Source organism: Mesoplodon bidens (assembly GCF_964165515.1).
Source record: "Mesoplodon bidens genome assembly, chromosome: 1".
In the NCBI taxonomy this organism is placed as follows: Eukaryota; Metazoa; Chordata; class Mammalia; order Artiodactyla; family Ziphiidae; genus Mesoplodon; species Mesoplodon bidens.
In genome coordinates this window covers 212,622,107-212,641,120 of record NC_138176.1, presented here as the reverse complement: position 1 = coordinate 212,641,120, position 19,014 = coordinate 212,622,107, and positions in this window count along the sequence as shown.

Genomic DNA, 19,014 nt, shown 5'->3' with positions numbered 1-19,014 from the left:
GTCTCACTAGTGCCTAGCTCAGTGCCAAGCACGTAGGAGAAGGTGAATCAAACTGGATCGTGAACTGAGACTGTGCTTTTGAAATTTAATATGAATCGAGGTTAAAACCCCAAACGAAGAATTACAAACATCTATGACGTTCAAAAAAGTCAGTGATGCACTCTTCTATATCCATTTAATATGCCAGTTTTGTCTGGAGAGCTACGAGTTACACTGTGTTTTAGATCACCACATTCTATTTTTATTTTATTTTATTTCAGATTTCCTCTCTGACTCACCAAATGCGATCTGCTGTATATTCATTTGAAATAAAATTAATTGTAAATCTGTTTTGTGAATTCTTTAATATCTCATGGGGTAAATAAAGAGGCCGAAAGGTGTGGTGAAACCTGATGGAAACTCACACTCTGGAGACTCCAGGATGTGAAGATTTTAATGGCTTCCTAGACGCGGGAATGCTGAGGATGACTTTCGTATATGTTCTCTCCTCCTGCGCGTTTAGAAATCAATTGCTCTGTTCTCTATAGGCCTAGTTTGCACTTTCATGTGAGTGAATACAGCATGCGCTTTAGCCATGCAAGTTGTCCAAGCTGAGAATGAGAGATTCTCAGAAGCCCCGCCTTCACTTGCTGAAATTGGAGGGTAGGACCTCTGTGGTTCACTTTGGGAAGAGAGCACGCATTGCTGCAGAAGGCTCATCTGGGTTTCTGGCAACTTGCCTCCTGGCCTGTGGAGAGCGGCTTCTCTCTGTGGGTGCTGAAAAGCCACATACAGACCCCTCCTCTTTGCTCGTGCCCGAACCCCATCCTGCAGGGCAGGGGACAGGGGACAGGAGATCTGGAGTCTCCTCATAGCCCCCGGTGCACTCAGCTCTCTGAGGTCTTTCTGCAGGAATGAACCCACGATCTCTCCCTGTGTTTTAACACACTTTAGCCTTAGGAATATTTGTCAGACTTGGCAGGAAGGCCACATGCGTGTAAAACATTCCTGCCAGGGCTCTGAGCCTGCGGGTGGAGCCTGAAGTGTCAAGTGAGATCTCGTTCAGTCCTCGTGGTCCAGAGATTTGCCGTTCACGCGACGGGCCCCTTCTCCCTCCTTATTCCCTTCCTCATTTTTATCCAAAAATATAATCCTCGCTGTCTTCTTTAGGGAACGTGTGATAGAGTGCGGGAAGGCAACAACATCCTGATTAACTGTGGCCCTTGCTAGTTGAGCTGGTAAAGAAGGGTGAATCGCAAGGGCAGAATCTAGCTTGTGGTTCAGCATCAAGATCCTCCTGTGCCTGAGGCCTGTAACCAGGGCGAGTTGACAGCTAGCAGCGTCAGTCTGGTTAGGCTTCTGGGCTTGAACATACCCTTCAGGATAGGAGCTTAGCAGAAACTCTCACAGGGAAGAGCTTGCCAGGAGTGGGAGAGTGACTAAGCCGTGGCTCAGGAAGCAAGATGCTAAATGCCGAAGACCTGGTCTGTCAGTCTCAGCGAAGATTGATGGAGTAGGAGAAGCTTCAGGGATTGAGGTGAGGAATGAGGTAATTCAGGTTGACGAACCTCTTCAATCACCATGTGCTCCCTTATTTCCCTCATGCTAGTTGTAGTTTCAAAATCAGCAACAATTCCCCCTCCCGATAATTAGGGATTAAAAGTGCACCGTGTGCACATTTGAGAGGTGTACATGTGATACTCAAGTGTTATCCAGCTGACATTATTGTATGTATTTGTGTAACTTGTTTGTTGAATGAGATGAATTCAGTAGGATACAGTCAAGAGGCAGCTCTTTTTCCTCCTACCTCTGCCTATAAACACACTTGGTCAGACCTCTGTTCAAAGCGTCTTGAATGCACCTAGGGTAGCGATGAAGTTCTTTGGTCTCTTGTTACCTTATTGGGTTCTCTTATCATTTATAATAGGTTTTCAATAGTTTCTCTTGTGTTTTCCAAATATTCATCATATCAAATGAAAATAGTGGAGGTTTAAGTTTTTCGTCTCTAACTTTTATGCTTTTAATTTCATGTTCTTTCCTAAGGGTGTTTCTTCCAGTACAGTGTTAAATAATAATACAGATAATGGATATCCTTGTCTTGTGGTTTTTAAAAGCATAACTAGAGGCTGCAGTAAAACAAAGACCCTTGTATAATGCAGCTGTAAACCTACATTGTTCACATCTAGTAATTTCACTTCCAAGAAGTTAGTCTAGAGTCACACTTAGAGATTCAGACAATTGACTATTTATCAGGTTTTTCATAGTAGCATTGTTTTGTAATGATGAAAAATTAGAAGACATCTAAATGTTCAACACTGAATTATGGTATATCCACATGATAAGATAAGGCTGAATTATTTATCTACAAGTAATAACAGATTACCCCAAATCCTAGTGGCTTAAAACAATAAATATTTATTATGTCACACAATTTCTGTGGATAAGGAACCCAGGAACATCTTAGCTGGATGGTGCTGCCCCAAGACATGTCATGAGGTTTCAGTCAAGTTGTTGGCCAGGGCTGTGGTCATCTGAAAGCCTGACTGGGGCTGGAGGTTCTGCTTCACAGGTGGCTCACACACATGCTTGCTGAGGCGGTGCTGGTTGTTGGCTGGAGGTCTCAATCTCTCCCCACGTGGACCTCTGCATAGGACTGGAGCTGTTCTCTCGTGACATGGCAGCTGGCTTCTCCTCCAGCGAGTGATCCAAGAGAGAGCAAAGTAGAAACTGCAATGTCTTTTTTGAAGTCACACTCTGCTATTTTCTAATATACTGTTGCATTTCACAGATCGGTTCTATTCACTGTGTTAGGGACCTCAATAGGGACATGAAAACCAGGAGGCAAGAATTACTGGGGATCATTGGAGAGGGTGGTTACCACAGTCAGAGTCTGTGCTCTGGCCTCCAAGGATTCGTATCCTCTACTCTTGCAAAATACAATCACCCTTTCACAAGTTCCTCAAAAGTTTCATTGTGTTTCAGCATCAGTTCCAAGTCCAGAGCCTCACCAGCTAAATCAGGTCCAGGGGCAGATGAAGCTCTTCAGGTACAGTTTCTTCAGTATGTGGTTCCAAGTACAGTTCAAATGTACTTCCTCTCGACCTGAAGACCCATGAATTACAGAGACAAGTTATCTGCCCCCCTCCCACACCTGATATATACTGGTGGGACAGCCTTACAGGACTGCTATAGATATTCCCATTCAAAATGGGGAGAACAGGAGGCACGCAGAGGGTGCTGCTTCACAGAAATCCTACTATTCAGCCAGGCAAATATTGAAAGTTCCTTAATTAGGACTCAGGTCTACTCTTTCCTGGGAATGATTCTCCATGGCTCCTGGTTCTGCCCTCTGAGCTCTTGGTTCCACCCTCTGATTCTTCCTTCCTGTTCCATTAAAGGTAACCCATGATTTGCGGCTAAGAAATAGTCTCAGCCTGCTTCCTGCCTCTCAAAGTTTGGGAGTCTGAAGGTCTCTTTTCACTTTGTATGGTTTCTGTCCATTCAGTCCAACCTGATAATGTTTCTGCCAATATTAATTAAAAAAAACAACAACTTTGTAGGTCATCTGCAATAGGTCATCTGCAATAGGGTAGTAGGTGGCGTTTATTCCATTAGACAAAAACCACACCATAAATGTCCTCAAGATAAGCCCTTTTCTACCTTGGTCTTTTGTTGAAACTGCTGAGGGACATTGCCTGTAAGCTTCTCAGAAGCCCTAGAATTCTCTGAAGTACTTCCTTAGATTTTCCTTAATCATTAAATGGGATTTTACAGTCACAACCTCAACTTCCTCTTTAGACCATGTTTTCTTGGAAGAGCCCTGGATTTGATCTTTGCCTGGAAGCTATTTTACAATTTTAGCATTTTCTGTCATCTGGAAAATTTCAGAAGCAGAGATTCTTGACTCCTTTTTATTCAATGCAATAGTTCTTCCTTCAGCTTATCTCTCCTCTCACATTTTGCTAAAAGAAGAAACCAAGCAGCACTTTTCAACACTCTGCCTGGAAATCTCCTTAGCTAGATCACTTAGTTCATTAAACATATTTTCTTTTTTCCCCCCATATTTTTGCATGTGACAGTGTTGTTTAATTTTCTGTTGTATCTAACAAGGATCCCTCTTTTTAATTTTTTTTTTCTTGGCTGTGTCGCACAGCATGCATGATCTTAGTTCCCTGACTAGGGATCGAACCTGTGCCCCTGCAATGGAAGCATGGAGTCTTAAACCACTGTACCACCAGGGAAGTCCCTAACAAGGATCTCTTATCTTCTAGTTCCCAATAATATCTTCCAGATTTTCCTCCAAGTCCTTACCAATAGCATCCTTGAAGGTCACCAGGCTTCTGCTAAGTTTCTTCCATGTACCTTATGCTTTTTTTGTTTGTTTGTTTGTTTGTTTTTTGTGGTACGTGGGCCTCTCACTGCTGTGGCCTCTCCCGTCGCGGAGCACAGGCTCCGGATGCGCAGGCCCAGCGGCCGTGGCTCATGGGCCCAGCCGCTCTGCGGCACGTGGGATCCCCCCGGACCCAGGCATGAACCCGCGTCCCCTGCATCGGCAGGCGGACTCTCAACCACTGCGCCACCAGGGAAGCCCCTACCTTATGCTTTTACTTCTCAGTCTTTCCTGTCACAAAGTCACCTCCACATTTTAGGTTTTTGTTATGGTAGTGCCCCACTTCCGGTCCCCAAATCATTATTATTTATTTATGTGCAACAAGTCATTCCAACATTTAAATATTTAAAACAATAAATATCTATTAACTCACACAATCCTATGGGTCAGGAACCCAGGAGCAGATTAGCTTGGTGATTCTGTCTCAGAGTCTCTCATGAGGTTGCGGTCAAGGTGTCAGCTAGGGCTGCAGTCATCTGAGAACCTGACTGAGTGGGAGGATCTACTTCCATGGTGATAAACTCAAATACCTGGCAAATTGGTGATGGTTATTGGTAGGAGACCTCAATTCCTCACCACCTGGACCTCTCTACAGGGATGCTGGACTCATGAGACGTCAGCCTGCTTCTCCTATACTGAGTAAACCAATAGGGTGAAAAGTGCAATATTTTTAATGACAGAGTTTTGGAAGTCAAACTATTACTTCTGAATTGGTTACACAGGTCACCTCTATTCAATGTCGGGCAGTACCACACAAGGTCATGAATACCAGGAGGCCATAATCATTGGGGGTCATCTTGGAGGCTGGCTACCACAATGACTGAGAAATAATTATGGAAGATATCTAAAATAAGGTGTTTGAAATATCTTTAATAATAGGTTAAATGAAAGAAAAGATTCAAAACGTTTAATTCAATATAATCTAAAATTTATTAAAAATAACTTTTTATGATATTGTCTGGGCATGCCTCTTCATTCAGAAAAGATAGACCAGAAGGAAAACGAAAACATTAGCATTGTTTATTTCTAAGTGAGTGGACTGTGAATTTTCTTTTTTATGTCTTTGAAACACAACACTATAGTGTACATAAACAATTTTATAATTAACGAACTTGTGAATTTTGAGGGCACAATTAGAATAAAGATTTACAGGGAATTCCCTGGCAGTCCAGTGGTTAGGACTTGGCACTTTCACAGCTGTGGGCCCAGGTTCAATCTCTGGTATGGGAACTAAGATCCCGCAAGCCACCCAGTGAGGCCAAAAACAAAGATTAAAAAAAAAGAATAATTATTTACAATTTTTATTTACTTTCTTTAAGATACAAACAATATTATTTCCCCATAGTTTAAAAATTAAAATTTCTACACTCTTTTAAAAAAAACTAATGATAATTTTAAATGGCAGGAGCTGTTAACTCCCAATTTGGCGATTGATGACTTACTAAGAGAAAAATCATACTGCCAAATTTTAATATTTGTACTAGCACAGATGGACTATGTGTATATGCATACATGAGTGTGTTCAATAAGAAAGGTGGGAAAAAGACTCCTTTAAAGATCACTCCTGGGACTTCCCTGGTGGTCCAGTGGTTAAGAATCTGCCTCGGGTTCAATCCCTGGTCAGGAAAATAAGATCCCACATGCCGCGGGGCAACTAAGCCCAAGCACCGCAACTACTGAGCCTACACACCTCAACTAGAGAGCCTGCGTGCTGCAAACTACAGAGCCCACGCACCCTGTAGCCCGCACGCCACAACTACAGAGCCCATGCACCAAAACTACAGAGCCCAAGCCCACGCGCTCTGGAGCCCGCATGCCACAACTAGAGAGAAGCCTGCGCGCCTCAGTGAAGAGCCTGCATGTCACAACTAAGACCTGACACAGTCAAAAAATAAAATAAATAAATATTATAAAAAAAAGAAAGATCATTCCTGAGAGTCACTGCTTAGCAAAGTATTCTTTAGGCTACTTAAATTCAATACAAATTAACAAGTACAAATTTTTATATTTTCTCTGTCATTTGAACCCTTGACTCCACAATTTCTCCTAAAAAGATGAAGTTTAAAGACGAAATGTAAGACATTTCCATAAGATTGTTAGAAAGACAGAGCAAAGTTTAATCAAGCTGGATGTGAACTTTCAAAAATATACCAGGCTTGAGATCCTTTGAAGCGCTTTCTGAATATTAATGTGGAAGTTATTTTCTTTCCTTTGGAGATGAGGACAGTCCGTATTCATGAAGCAGAGCTCAGGGCCCTGGGAGTCTTTCCTAATTATTTCTGTATCTACTGAGATCAGAGCCACTGTGGTTGCCTGTGCAGTTTCATTGCCCACTGAGGGCTGGTGGGGCTGAAATTCAAGCTCACACATCCTTGTCCAACAATGAGGAGAAACGTGGTTTCCCCCTCCTATTTCACAAAATTTCTCCAGATGGGCTAGGAGTGAGTTCTGTCACTCCTTTGTGTTTTGAACCCTAGGAAAACTTAGGCATTTTGTCTGTTCTTGTATCTTCCAGTCACCACTTTGTAATTATTGCTAAGGTATTTCACTGTTGTATATTTTGCTTTCTAAACTCCTTGCATGATCCTTGATGTCAAAGACCATGTCTCCTATTTCTATTGTTCCTCTGGTTGGCTACTGAGATAGCAAGTGGCAAACTTTAGGCATGATAAGAAGGCATTTAATTAAAGTAAATGTTAGACACCAGAAATTGAGGCTTCTGAAATATTTATACCTTTGTACTTTGTGTTATTGTTGTCATATACAATATTTTATATCTCCACAAATTGTAAATGGTAAAAATAATCTTTTTGAAGAGTCATTTATCTTTTAATATAATTAATAAAAGGGAAAATGATAGCCTTTCATATATACTAACATATTTACATTTCTGGTGCTCCTCATTACTTCCTGCAGATCTGAGTTTCATCTGTTATCATTTCTGTTCAGCCTGAAGAATTCCTTCTGTCTAGTGTTTCTTGTAGAAGTTTGCTGGTGATGACTTCTTTTAGTTTTCATATACTTGACAATGTGTATTTCCCCTTCATTTTTGGAGTGTATTTTAACCGTGTATATATTTCAAGATTGATTTTTTTTCCCCTTTTAGCGCTAAAGATGTCTTTTTCTTTTTGACTTTCATTTTCTAATATTTGAAATATCTTCCCACTTCTTTTCTGATGTGCTTCATACATCAAAATATGTTTTTTTAATTGAGATATACCTGACATATAAAATTATATTAGTTTCAGGTGTACAACATAATGATTTGATATATGTACATATTGTGAAATTATCACCACAATAAGTTTAGCTAATATCCATAACCACATATATCAATAGTTACAAATTTTTTCTCTTGTGATGAGAACTTTTAAGATCTACCGTCTTAGCAACTTACAAATATAAAATATAGTGTTGTTAACTATAGTCATCATATAGTATATTACATCTCCAGGACTTATTTAATCTTATTTGTGGAAGTTTATACCTTTTGACTGCTTTCACCCATTTTGCCCACCCCCATCCCTTTAAAAATTTTTTTATTGAGGCATAGTTGATGTACAATATTATATAAGTTTTAGGTGTATAACATAGTGATTCACAATTTGTAAAGATTACACTCCATTTATAGTTATAATATTGGCTATATTCCTGTGCTGTACAATATATCCTTGTAGCTTATTTATTTTATACATAGTAGTTTGTGTCTCTTAATCCCCTACTCCTATTTGCCCCCCTTTCCCGCTCCCCACTTGTAACTACTAGTTTGTTCTCTATATCTCTGAGTCTGTTTCTTTTTCATTATACTCATTAGTTTGTTGTATTTTTTAGAGTCCACATATAAGTGATACCATACAGTATTTGTCTTTCTCTGACTTATTTCACTTAGCGTAATACCCTCCGAGTCCACCCATGTTGTTGCAAATGGCAAAATTTCATTCTTTTTTATGGATGAGTAATATTCTATTGTGTGTGTGTCTGTATATACCACATCCATTCATCTGCTGATGGACACTTAGGTTGATTCCATATCTTGGCTGTAAATAATGCCTCTATGAACATTGGGGTGCATGTATCTTTTCAAATTAGTGTTTAGTTTTCTTTGGATGTATACCCAGGAGTGGAATTGCAGGATCATATGGTAGTTCTATTACATTTTTAGCTTTTTGGGGAATCTCCATACTGTTTTCTACAGTGGCTGCACCAATTTACATTCCCACCAACAGTGTACAAGGATTCCCTTTTCTTAAAGATGTCTTTCTGTTGTATTTTGGCCTCCATTGTTTTTGATGAGAAGTCAGATATCATTCTTATAGTTCCTCTGTAACATCATTTAAGAATTTTTTCTAGCTGACTTGAAGATTTTATCTTTAATTTTCAAGAAGTTTAACTATAGTGTGCTTAAATGTGTGTGGGTTTTTTTTGTATTTATTCAACTAATGGTTTTCTGAGCTTCTTTGATCTGTAGGTTGGTATTTTTTACAAAATGTGGGAAATGTTTGGCCATTAGTTCTTCTAATATTTTCTACTGTATCCTTTCTCCTCTTCATTTAGACTTGAATCACATGTATGTTGGACTACCTGATGTGTCTGAGTTGCTCTTCATTATTTAAAATTTTCCTCCTCTCTGTTATTCAGTTGAGACAATTCCTATTGATTTGTCTTCAAGGTTATTGGCCTTTTCTTCTGTAGCATCTTCTGTTAAACATATCCTTTGAATTTTCATTTCAGATGTTTTATTTTTAAATTCTGGAATTTTCATTTGTTATCTTTTTTGTAGTTGCAATTCTCTGCTGAGACTCCCATCTATTTACTTATTATGTATATCTCTTCACTTATTCTTGAATATATTAATAATAGTTTTAAAATACTCCTCTGATAAGTCCAACATCTGGGTCTTCTTGAGATCCCTTTCTTTTGATTATGGATCATATTTTCTTGCTTTTTTGCGTGTCTAAAATTTTTGTATTGTATGCTGAACATTGTGAATGTTATTCTGTAGGGAGTTTAAATTATGATTTCTTGTTGAAAGGATGGAGTTTTGTTTTGGTAGGTAGGTGATTTACTGGAAGATTGTTTCTAAATCCTTTCAAGCTTGATTATAGGCTTTGTTAGGGTCCATTTTGATATTTTTCTTATTCCTAAGGTGTGATACTTTTCCTAGTGCATGGTCATTATTCCTAAAGTGTGACCTTTCTGGGGTCTCATTGAAATACCCAAGGTGCTAGTGTGGGTGTCTTCGTTCTGGCTGAAACAGAACTCTAATGTCTTCCAGGACTGTATAACCCCTGGTAACCCTGTTCAGCTCTTAAGCCCACTCTCTGCTGGGCCTCAAGATGTCTCTCACTGTCCATGTACAATTAAGAACCTAGGTGAGGGCCTCCCTGGTGGCGCAGTGGTTGAGAGTCCGCCTGCCGATGCAGGGGACACAGGTTCGTGCCCCGATCTGGGAAGATCCCACATGCCGCAGAGCGGCTGGGCCCGTGAGCCATGGCCGCTGAGCCTGTGCGTCTGGAGCCTGTGCTCTGCAACGGGAGAGGCCACAACAGTGAGAGGCCCGCGTACCGCAAAAAAAAAAAAAAAAAAAAAAAGAACCTAGGTGAATGCCCATGTAGACTTCCATGGACCCCCTTTTGGGCAACTCTCTCCTCTTTGGTACCTTGCCTGGCAAAGTCCAGCCATGTTGGCAGCCCTGCACTCTCATCTCTGCCTCCTAAGCTCAGCAATGTCACGTCTCTTCTCTTGGTCTTCATCATTTTGCAGTTTGGTTTGGAAAGTATCCCTAGTCAGAAAGCAGGAGTGAACACAGTGCTCACTTTTAATGTGTCCGTTTGTCTCACAGATCTCAGTGGAGAAAATAGTATCTTCCTTATCTGTGGCACAAGATATCTGTGATGCTTAAAGATATGTGAAAAATTATTTTGAAGATTTATATTTCAGACTCAATATGCTGAACTAAAAAATTGAGGTTGTAATAGTACTATTATGTTTGTTATAAGGATCAAATGATTTTTGAAAAGCATGAAAGAGTCCCTGGCATATTGTGAATACTCAAAAAATTATTATTGTTATCTGTATCAGTTAGCTATTGCTATGTAAGAAATCACCCTACACACCTATCGTGGCTTAAAACAACAGTTTTTTCTCACAAGTCTATGGGTTGTCTGGTAGCTCTTTTGATCAGGGCTGGGCTCATCTGGGCTCACTCACATGTGTAGGGATCATCTGCCTGTCATCTAATCTATGATGGCCTCAGCTATCGTGATAGACCATGGTTGGGTCTACCACATGAGTTTCATCCACCAACAGACTAGTTCTCATGATGATGACAGAGAAGAAGAGAGGAGGTGGAAACATGGGAGGATTTTTTCAAAGCCCTTACTTGCATCAGCATTGCTACAACCCAACTGACCAAAGCAAGTTATGTGACAGAAAGTCAGTGTGTACAGGGCACTACCAAGAGCATGGATATAAGAAGGCATGAAGGATTGGCTCATTAGTGCAATCAATATACAACATTACCCTTAATTATTGCTATTATCTTCATTTAATTCTGCAAATAATTCACCAGTAAGTTACACTAATAATCTTCTTACTTTTTTCTTACATCTACTTACTTTTAGGGCATGTCAGTCATCTTAGAGCAAAATAATATAGGAATGGCAGAGAGCAGACTGTCCACTCTTTTTTCCTTGAAAGAATTGGGTCTCATAATAAGTGACACACATAGTAGCTGAGCAAAGGGTGAAGAAAGTGTGTTTTGCTTTCTCTCTACCACCTTCCATTTCCACCTGACTGTCATTAGCAAGAGACAACTGCAGATAAGAATTTAGTATTGCTGGGGTATTTTTGGACCATGTTTTTCCCTCATTGTCTATCCACATACCATTCCTTTCATCACTGTGCTATATAGTTCTTCTTTTGTAGGTAAAAGGGTATTGAGAAAATCTCAAGGGCAAGAGCATGGTAGGAGAATTACCAAAATGGTACTAAAATATAGGGAGTGAGAAGAGATTGAAAGGAGATAAAAATGTTAAGGATTTGATTGACAATTATAACAGGTTTGTGAACTCATATGGAGTATGAAAAAAAAATAACGTTCAGAATTTTCAGTATCATTTAATTTGGTTTCATTTTCCCCCATTGCCCATCTTTTGAATAGAATGTACTGGAAGAGTAGGAGGGGACAATTTCTTTTTCTTTCAGGTGCAACTTGTCTTTCCATTTTCGTGCTACCAAAGCAGAGTGCAGCACAGCAGAAACAGATGGAAGGAAAGTTTCAGAAGAGATGGGATTTTAAAACCACCAATCTGTCAGGAAGCAGCCTTGTTTTCTCATTCCCATGGAAACAAGAATTTGTTGGGATTTGTAGACACGACAGAAATCTATGACTCCTCTGCTATTGCTGCCCTCTGTCTGTGTCCAAAGAAGTGGATTTCAGATCCTTCTTCCATTTGATAAAGGAGACACTCCTGGCCACTTCTTTTCCATGCCTTTCTGCCTGCCATTTCTTTACTGACTTTGATACTATACCATACCATCTTATTTTATTTTATTTACTTTTTGGTCATGGTTCTCCTTAGAATCAGAGAACACTGTAACTGGAAGGTCCACAGACATCATCTAGCCCAAGCCAAATACATGGCACGTGAGGAAAAGGAGTCCTGGAGAAATGACACCGAGGCAAAGATAGATTAGAGGCCAGGTTTGCAGCCCAGAATGTTTCATATACACTTTGCTTTCTCCTTGTAGTATGTCCGTTTCACTAAATAGCAGGTGTCTTCTGAGTCTCATGTCTGACCAGCTGTTTGGGGCACTGACATCATGCACTCCCAGGCACGTGTGCCCCAGCCCCTGTTCACTCCTTCAGCCACAGACAATTCTTCTTATGTAAATTTTTTTAACATCTTTATCGGAGTATAATTGCTTTACAATGGTGTGTTAGCTTCTGCTTTATAACAAAGTGAATCAGCTATACGTATACATATATCCCCATATCTCCTCCCTCTTGCGTATCCTCCCACCCTCCCTATCCCACCCCTCTAGTGGTTACAAAGCACGGAGCTGGTCTCCCTGTGCTATGCAGCTGCTTCCCACTAGCTATCTATTTTACATTTGGTAGTGTGTATATGTCAGTGCCACTCTCTCACTTCTTCCCAGCTTACCCTTCCTCCCTCCCCGTGTCCTCAAGTCCATTCTCTACGTCTGCGTCTTTATTCCTGTCCTGTCCCTAGGTTCTTCAGAACCTTTTTTTTTTTTTAGATTCCATATATATGTGTTAGCATACGTTATTTGTTTTTCTCTTTCTGACTTACTTCACTCTATATGACAGACTCTAGGTCTTCTTATGTAAATTATTAACTCTAAGGACTGCCTACTACTCAACAGTTACATTAGATGTGTTTGAATCCCATTTGGGTCCTACGTCAGACATCAGCTATAGTATCTTGTAATAGGACACAGTATTTTATCTGTTTGGAAATCTCATTACAGGCAGACCTCATTTTATTGTGCTTTGTTTTACTGTGCTTCACGGATATTGTGTTTTTTACAAACTGAAGGTTTATGGCAACCGTATATTGAGTAAGTCTATTGGTGCCATTTTTCCAATAGCGTTTGCTCACTTCGTGTCTCTGTCACATTTTGGCAACATTTCAAACTTTTAAATTATTATTATATTTGTTATGGTGATCTGTGATCAGTGATCTTTGATGTTACTACTACAACTCACTGAATATTCAGATGATTGACATTTTTTTAGCAATGAAGTATTTTTAAATTAAGGAATATACATTTTTTTAGATGTATGCTATTGCACACTTAATAGACTGCAGTATAGTGTAAACATAACTTTTATATGCACTGGGAAGCCCCAAAATTTGTGTGACTCACTTTATTGTGATATTTGCTTTATCGTGCTGGTCTGGAACTGAAGCTGCAATGTCTTCGAGGTCTGCCTGTATAAGAATATTTGGCCTTCTTGTCAACAACCTTTCCCTTCACTCATTAAACTTTATTGTGCTTCTATTTATGTGAAAATATCCCCAGTATTAGTCTGCAAAGGCATTTTCTCCCCCTGTTAAACGTGTGACATAAATTCTTATAATTCAGTTGATACTTTTGTAGTTATTCAAACGTTGTGATTAGTTTTTAGGGTGGTCGTAAAAAACTTAAACTCCTGTTTTAGGATGTTTCTTGTTATTCTTAGGAGAAAACACACCAAACATCTGGTTTGATAAGGGACTGTACCAAGTAGCTTGGAATTTCTCTAGATTTTAGGGGTTTAGGATGTTGGCAGGTTCCAGACCCTATTTTGTTTGGGAAGAAACAGGTTTCATTAATAAAATGAACTCAGGAAACTCAGGGGATAGAGTAAAAGTGAAATTTTGATTTAGACTCTGTGTTTATAAAAATATAAGCTCATATTCCAATGTTTGGGAAGTATAGGACTCTGAACATGGTTGGATCTAGGATGATTTGGGGTCTTACAGCACCTGAGCTATGTCATTACCGGAACCAGTGCTTTTCATGGAGTCTATTGGATATTAATGGAGACAGGGCTGAATGTTTATTGATCCCAAGATGTAGCTGGTGGGTTGTTTTGTCTTTAAATATAAATCCTTGATGTTAGATCATTTTTCTTACTTATCTTGTCTTCCTAAACCTTCAGGCTCAAGCAAGCCTGTTTTGGGTAGAGCTGCCAGCCTATAATTCTGATGGCTACCAGGGTCTCCCACCACATGCAGGAGCCCTGGGTGGGTTCTTAAGTGACAGGAGGGCTGTATGTTCTGCTGTCATTGCTCCACCTTAAATAAGGACTGTATCAAAAGAGTTGGGGGAAAACCATAGCAGGACTGTCCTGCAAGCCTGAAAAAGCAGATTCTACCTAGACCACCTTCTACAGCAGCAGTCCAACAGAATTTATTCCTTTTAATTTCTAAGACTTCTAGAAAGCATGAAACTTGGTACCACCCCTTCATCAAGATCAGATTCTTGGCAATACGACAATTTCTTTGATCAACAGAAAGCTAGTCTACACGTGACTTGCAAATGCTGTTTGATGATTAAGACAACTGAAAGAACCAGACTCTTTGTAACTAAATTTTTCTAAAATTGAAGTGTAGTTGATTTACAATGTTGTGTTAGTTTCAGGTGTACAGCAAAGTGATTCAGTTATAAGTATGTATATATATATATATTCTTTTTCAGATTCTTTTCCATCATAGGTTATTACAAGATATTGAATATAGTTCCCTGTGCTATAAAGTAGGTCCTTGTTTATTTTATAAATAGTAGTGTGTACCTGTTAATCCCAAATTCCTAATTTATCTGTCCTCCCCACCTTTCCCCTTTGGTAACCATAAGTTTGTTTTCTATGTCTGAGTCTGTTTCTGTTTTGTAAATAAGTTCATTTGTATCATTTTTTTTTAGATTCCACATGTAAGTGATATCATATGATATTTGTTTTCCTCTGTCTGGCTTACTTCACATAGTATGATAATGTCTAGGTCCATCCATGTTGCTGCAAATGGCATTATTTCATTCTTCTTTATGGCTGAGTAATATTCCATTGTGTGTATGTGTGTGTGTGTGTATGTATGTATATACATATATATATATATATGTATATACACACACACCACATCTTCTTTATTCATTCCTCTGTTGATGGACACTTAGGTTGCTTCCATGTCTTGGCTATTGTAAATAGTGCTGCTGTGAACATTGGGGTGCATGTGTCTTTTCAAATTAAAGTTTTTTATAACTAGCTTTTGGATCAAATATTGACCAACTTTGTTCTTTCACTTATTTGTTCATTTGTTCAATGAATGAATCATTCATTCAGTTAATACTCAGCGAGTGCCTACTTCAGTGCTCTTTCATCAAAAGACCTCAGCTGTCTGCAGCACAAACTTTTCACAAATGAGCTGTTAGATTTTGGTCAATGCATAAGTTTTATTTTGATACAGATGAGAGCAGCTTATGATTACAGTGATGTCTGGTCTGTAAAGTTGAGCAGGTCCTATTGTAGGACTGTGGAGAGGGGGGCACAACTTGCTACAAGAGACAACAACTAAGAGGAGTAATATAGTCAGTGCCTGAGAGACCGTTTCCTGGTCACAGAAGATATTTCACTTTGAGAGTATATGAAAGAGTGTCATCAGGATTGGAAACAATTTTCCTTTGACAACAGTACTGTTATGAAGGGTGACAAAGTGAAGACTGCAATAACTGAGTTTTATAGACTCTATAAAAATTGTTCTATTTTGGGAGTGATTTTGGTAATTTATTGCTGATTCTTTGAGTTCACAGTCTAAGTTGTACACAGATAATTATAACAGGAGATAACAAAACGCTGGGGTTGGGGAGTAGGGATGTGATCAAGGTGAGCGAAGTCCATTCCTGAGAAAATGGCAGACTGGTGGCAGATGGGTACCATTAACAAGAACCCTCCCTTCTCCCCTATTTATTTATGTACCTTTTCAAATCATTGGTATGGTCTGATACATTCCCATTTTAAAATAGTTTATTATTGTCCTTAATATTTTAGTGCTCCAACTGTATGCAATTTGGGGGCCAGTGGGTCCTCTTTGACCTGTCGCCCAAGTTCTGGTAACATCCTCCATTTAGTCCCCCTTTCATGAAAGAATACGATATGTTTGGGTAGAGCACAGGGCCACCAGATAGAGGCTATCCTTTCCAGACTCCCTTGCAGCTAGAAATAACTATGCGACTAGGTTCAGGTCAATAGAGTGTGAGCAAAAGTTACGTGTGTAACTTCTGAGCCATCTCTTTAGAGAGAAAGTCACTTTTCCTGGACTCTCTCTTTGCCAGACATGAAGGTAAGCCCACTTCAACTCTGTGGATGATGGCAGTCCCCCAGGAGATGATGATATAACAGGATGTTAGGAACCTGGTTCCTTAAATGGGAGCAGTTAAGCTGTTACAGCAGCTTAACCTGAAGTCTAATGTAATGCTCAAAGACAGTAGTGTGAAACAGCATGATATGTTCAGGGAAATCCTTGTGACTGGAGCATGGAGAAAGGAGTTAGGGAGTGGTGGGACGTGGGGCTGGAAAGACAGGACTCAGTGTAGTTTTGTGTATTGGGAAATCGTGGCTGGGTTTGGTGTCTCCCAACAGAGGCCATGATGGGCTGGGAGGAGTCAGCTTGGTCTTAGTAGTCCTGCAGTGAGGTGTGTCCTCTTCTCTTCTCCACAGTGAGTCCTGCCTCCAAAACAAACAGCTAACGACACTTCAGCGCTGGCCTCTCACAACCCTGTCCCGAATCACTGGCCAGATGTTGTCATATGCCACACCCCCTGCTCTTCCCCCAGACCTCCCAGCTTCTCATTTTATGATTCATCTTTCAGTCGTTAGATTCATCTTGCCCCTTGAATTTCCTTTGGGAACAACCCGTGCTGTTAACATCCTGCCTTGTCCTCCCGCCCTCTGCAGAGACCCCCACTGAATATATCACGGATGCTGGGCCACACTTTGGTGGAACATTCCAGAAACTTAGCACTTTGTCAAATCTGATAGGTATTCTACTTCCAGGAAAAATTAATGGGAGAATTTCTCCATCCAGATTGAATGTTACTGCTACGTTGTTAATGAATTCTCCTATGTTTATCTTCGTACTGGCCATGGTTGACAATTTGGAAAATTACTTATTGAGAGAAAGTAAGGACTGAAAAAATCCTATTTCCAAAAATCAGGAAAACAGCACTCTTTTTTTTTTCAACTTTCCTATCAAACTCTTTAACCACTCCAGTTCCAAGAATCTTCTACATACAATCAGAACTCTTTTGCTTGGTGATGTTGAATGTCAGCTCTCTGTGCTTCTACAAAGTTAAACATTCATTGCAGCCCCAAATCACTGCTAAATCCATCTCCCCTGTAAGATTCACTCTCTATCCTCCTCCACCCTAGTCCTTGCCCTGGGAGACTGACCTGTGTAGGCTCTCTTCCCTCCCGGCTGCCAGGGGGATTCAGCCAATGGGAGACCCTGGCAGGAGACCAGAGGGTACAAGGAAAGTACAGTCAGGGTGTTCGTTCCCCATAGCTCCCTCCCTGCTGGGTTGCTGAGGGTTGGCTGCAGAGTCAGGTGCATCCCTCTGCCAGAGACCACAGCTCCTGTCAAGTGGCCAGACCAGGTCTCCACACAGCTTTTCTCTGGGCTTTGAGTTCAGGGAACTGCTCCCTCCCTTCATTTATTCCGACAGCACTGGCTCCTCACTGCTACTTTTCACGGGGAGCTGCCCCTCCCCTTGTTGGTTTCTCTAATTCTGTCCCCCACTTTGGTAAATATCCTTTATTAAACTGTCCTCGATTATCTAGTTTCAGCGTGCCATCTGTTTCCTTCTGGAAAGTTGACTGGTACAGTGATTGAGCTAGAGTTGTATATAATGTACCATAGCACATGGACACTGAAAGGGAGCTAGTGCATTAGGTGTATTCACTTGGGTCTAAACAATCTGATACTAACCAGTGCCCCAAATTCACCTCGTAGATTTTTGGTCATTTCTTCAGGCCAGAGGACTAGTTCATCCAGCCTTAATATGCACTATAGGCACAGGAAACAAATGTCTCTCTTCCCCCAGAGCTCTCTCTTTCCCCAAGGAACTTTGTTCTTTCTTTCTCTCTCTCCCTCCCTGTTTCCCTCCCTCCCTCTATCTGTCTCTATCATCTATCTATCTATCCATCCATCCATCCATGCATCTGTGTGTATACAGAGACACACACACATATGTGTGTGAATATAGAATTCTTTTTTCTGAACCAGTTGAAGGTAAATTGCATATGGTATTTTCCCTTTAAATACTTCAGTGTGTATTACCTCAGAATAGAATATTCTCTTATAAAACCATAGTACAGTTATCAACTTCATAAATTTACATTGATGAAATACTTTCATCTAATCTGGCAGCCATATCCTGATTTTGTCAGTTGATGTAATAATGTTCTTTTCAGCGCTTCATTCTCTTCCAACACAAGATTCAGTGCAGAATTGGGTACTGCGTTTAGTTGTCATGCTCTTTTGGTCTCCTTTAATCTGAAACACTTCCACAGCCTTTCATTGTCTTTTGTGACATTGACATTTTGAAAAATAGAGTCCCCCCTCCCATACATGTACCTTTCTTTTAGAAAATAGAACAGTCCTCATTTTTTGTTTGTCTGATGATTCTACTGGGGTTATGTGTTGCTGGCCATAATGCCGCACAGGCGAAGTTGCGGCCTTCACAGGGTAGTGTGTCAGGAGGCACACACTATGCACTGGTGAAGGTAATTCTGATCTCTGCTAAATAATTATTAGGTTTTATTTTCTCCCTTGAACTCATAAGCAGTCTGTGAGGAGACACTTTAAGGCATGTAAGTATCCTGTTCCTCTTCAAAATCTCCCCCTGGGTTTAGCATCCATTGGTGTTTCTTGCTGACCTGCTCTCTACTCTGTAGCTGCAAAATGATGATTGTCCCTCTCCAGCACTCCCTGCACATTGGCTGTTTGGCCCTTAGCATTCTACTATAAGCAGAATAACCTTTTCCTCTATTTATGCATGTCTTTTTTAAAATTTATGTATTTATTTATGTATTTATTTTATTCATTTATTTTTGGCTGTGTTGGGTCTTTGTTGCTGCGTGCGGG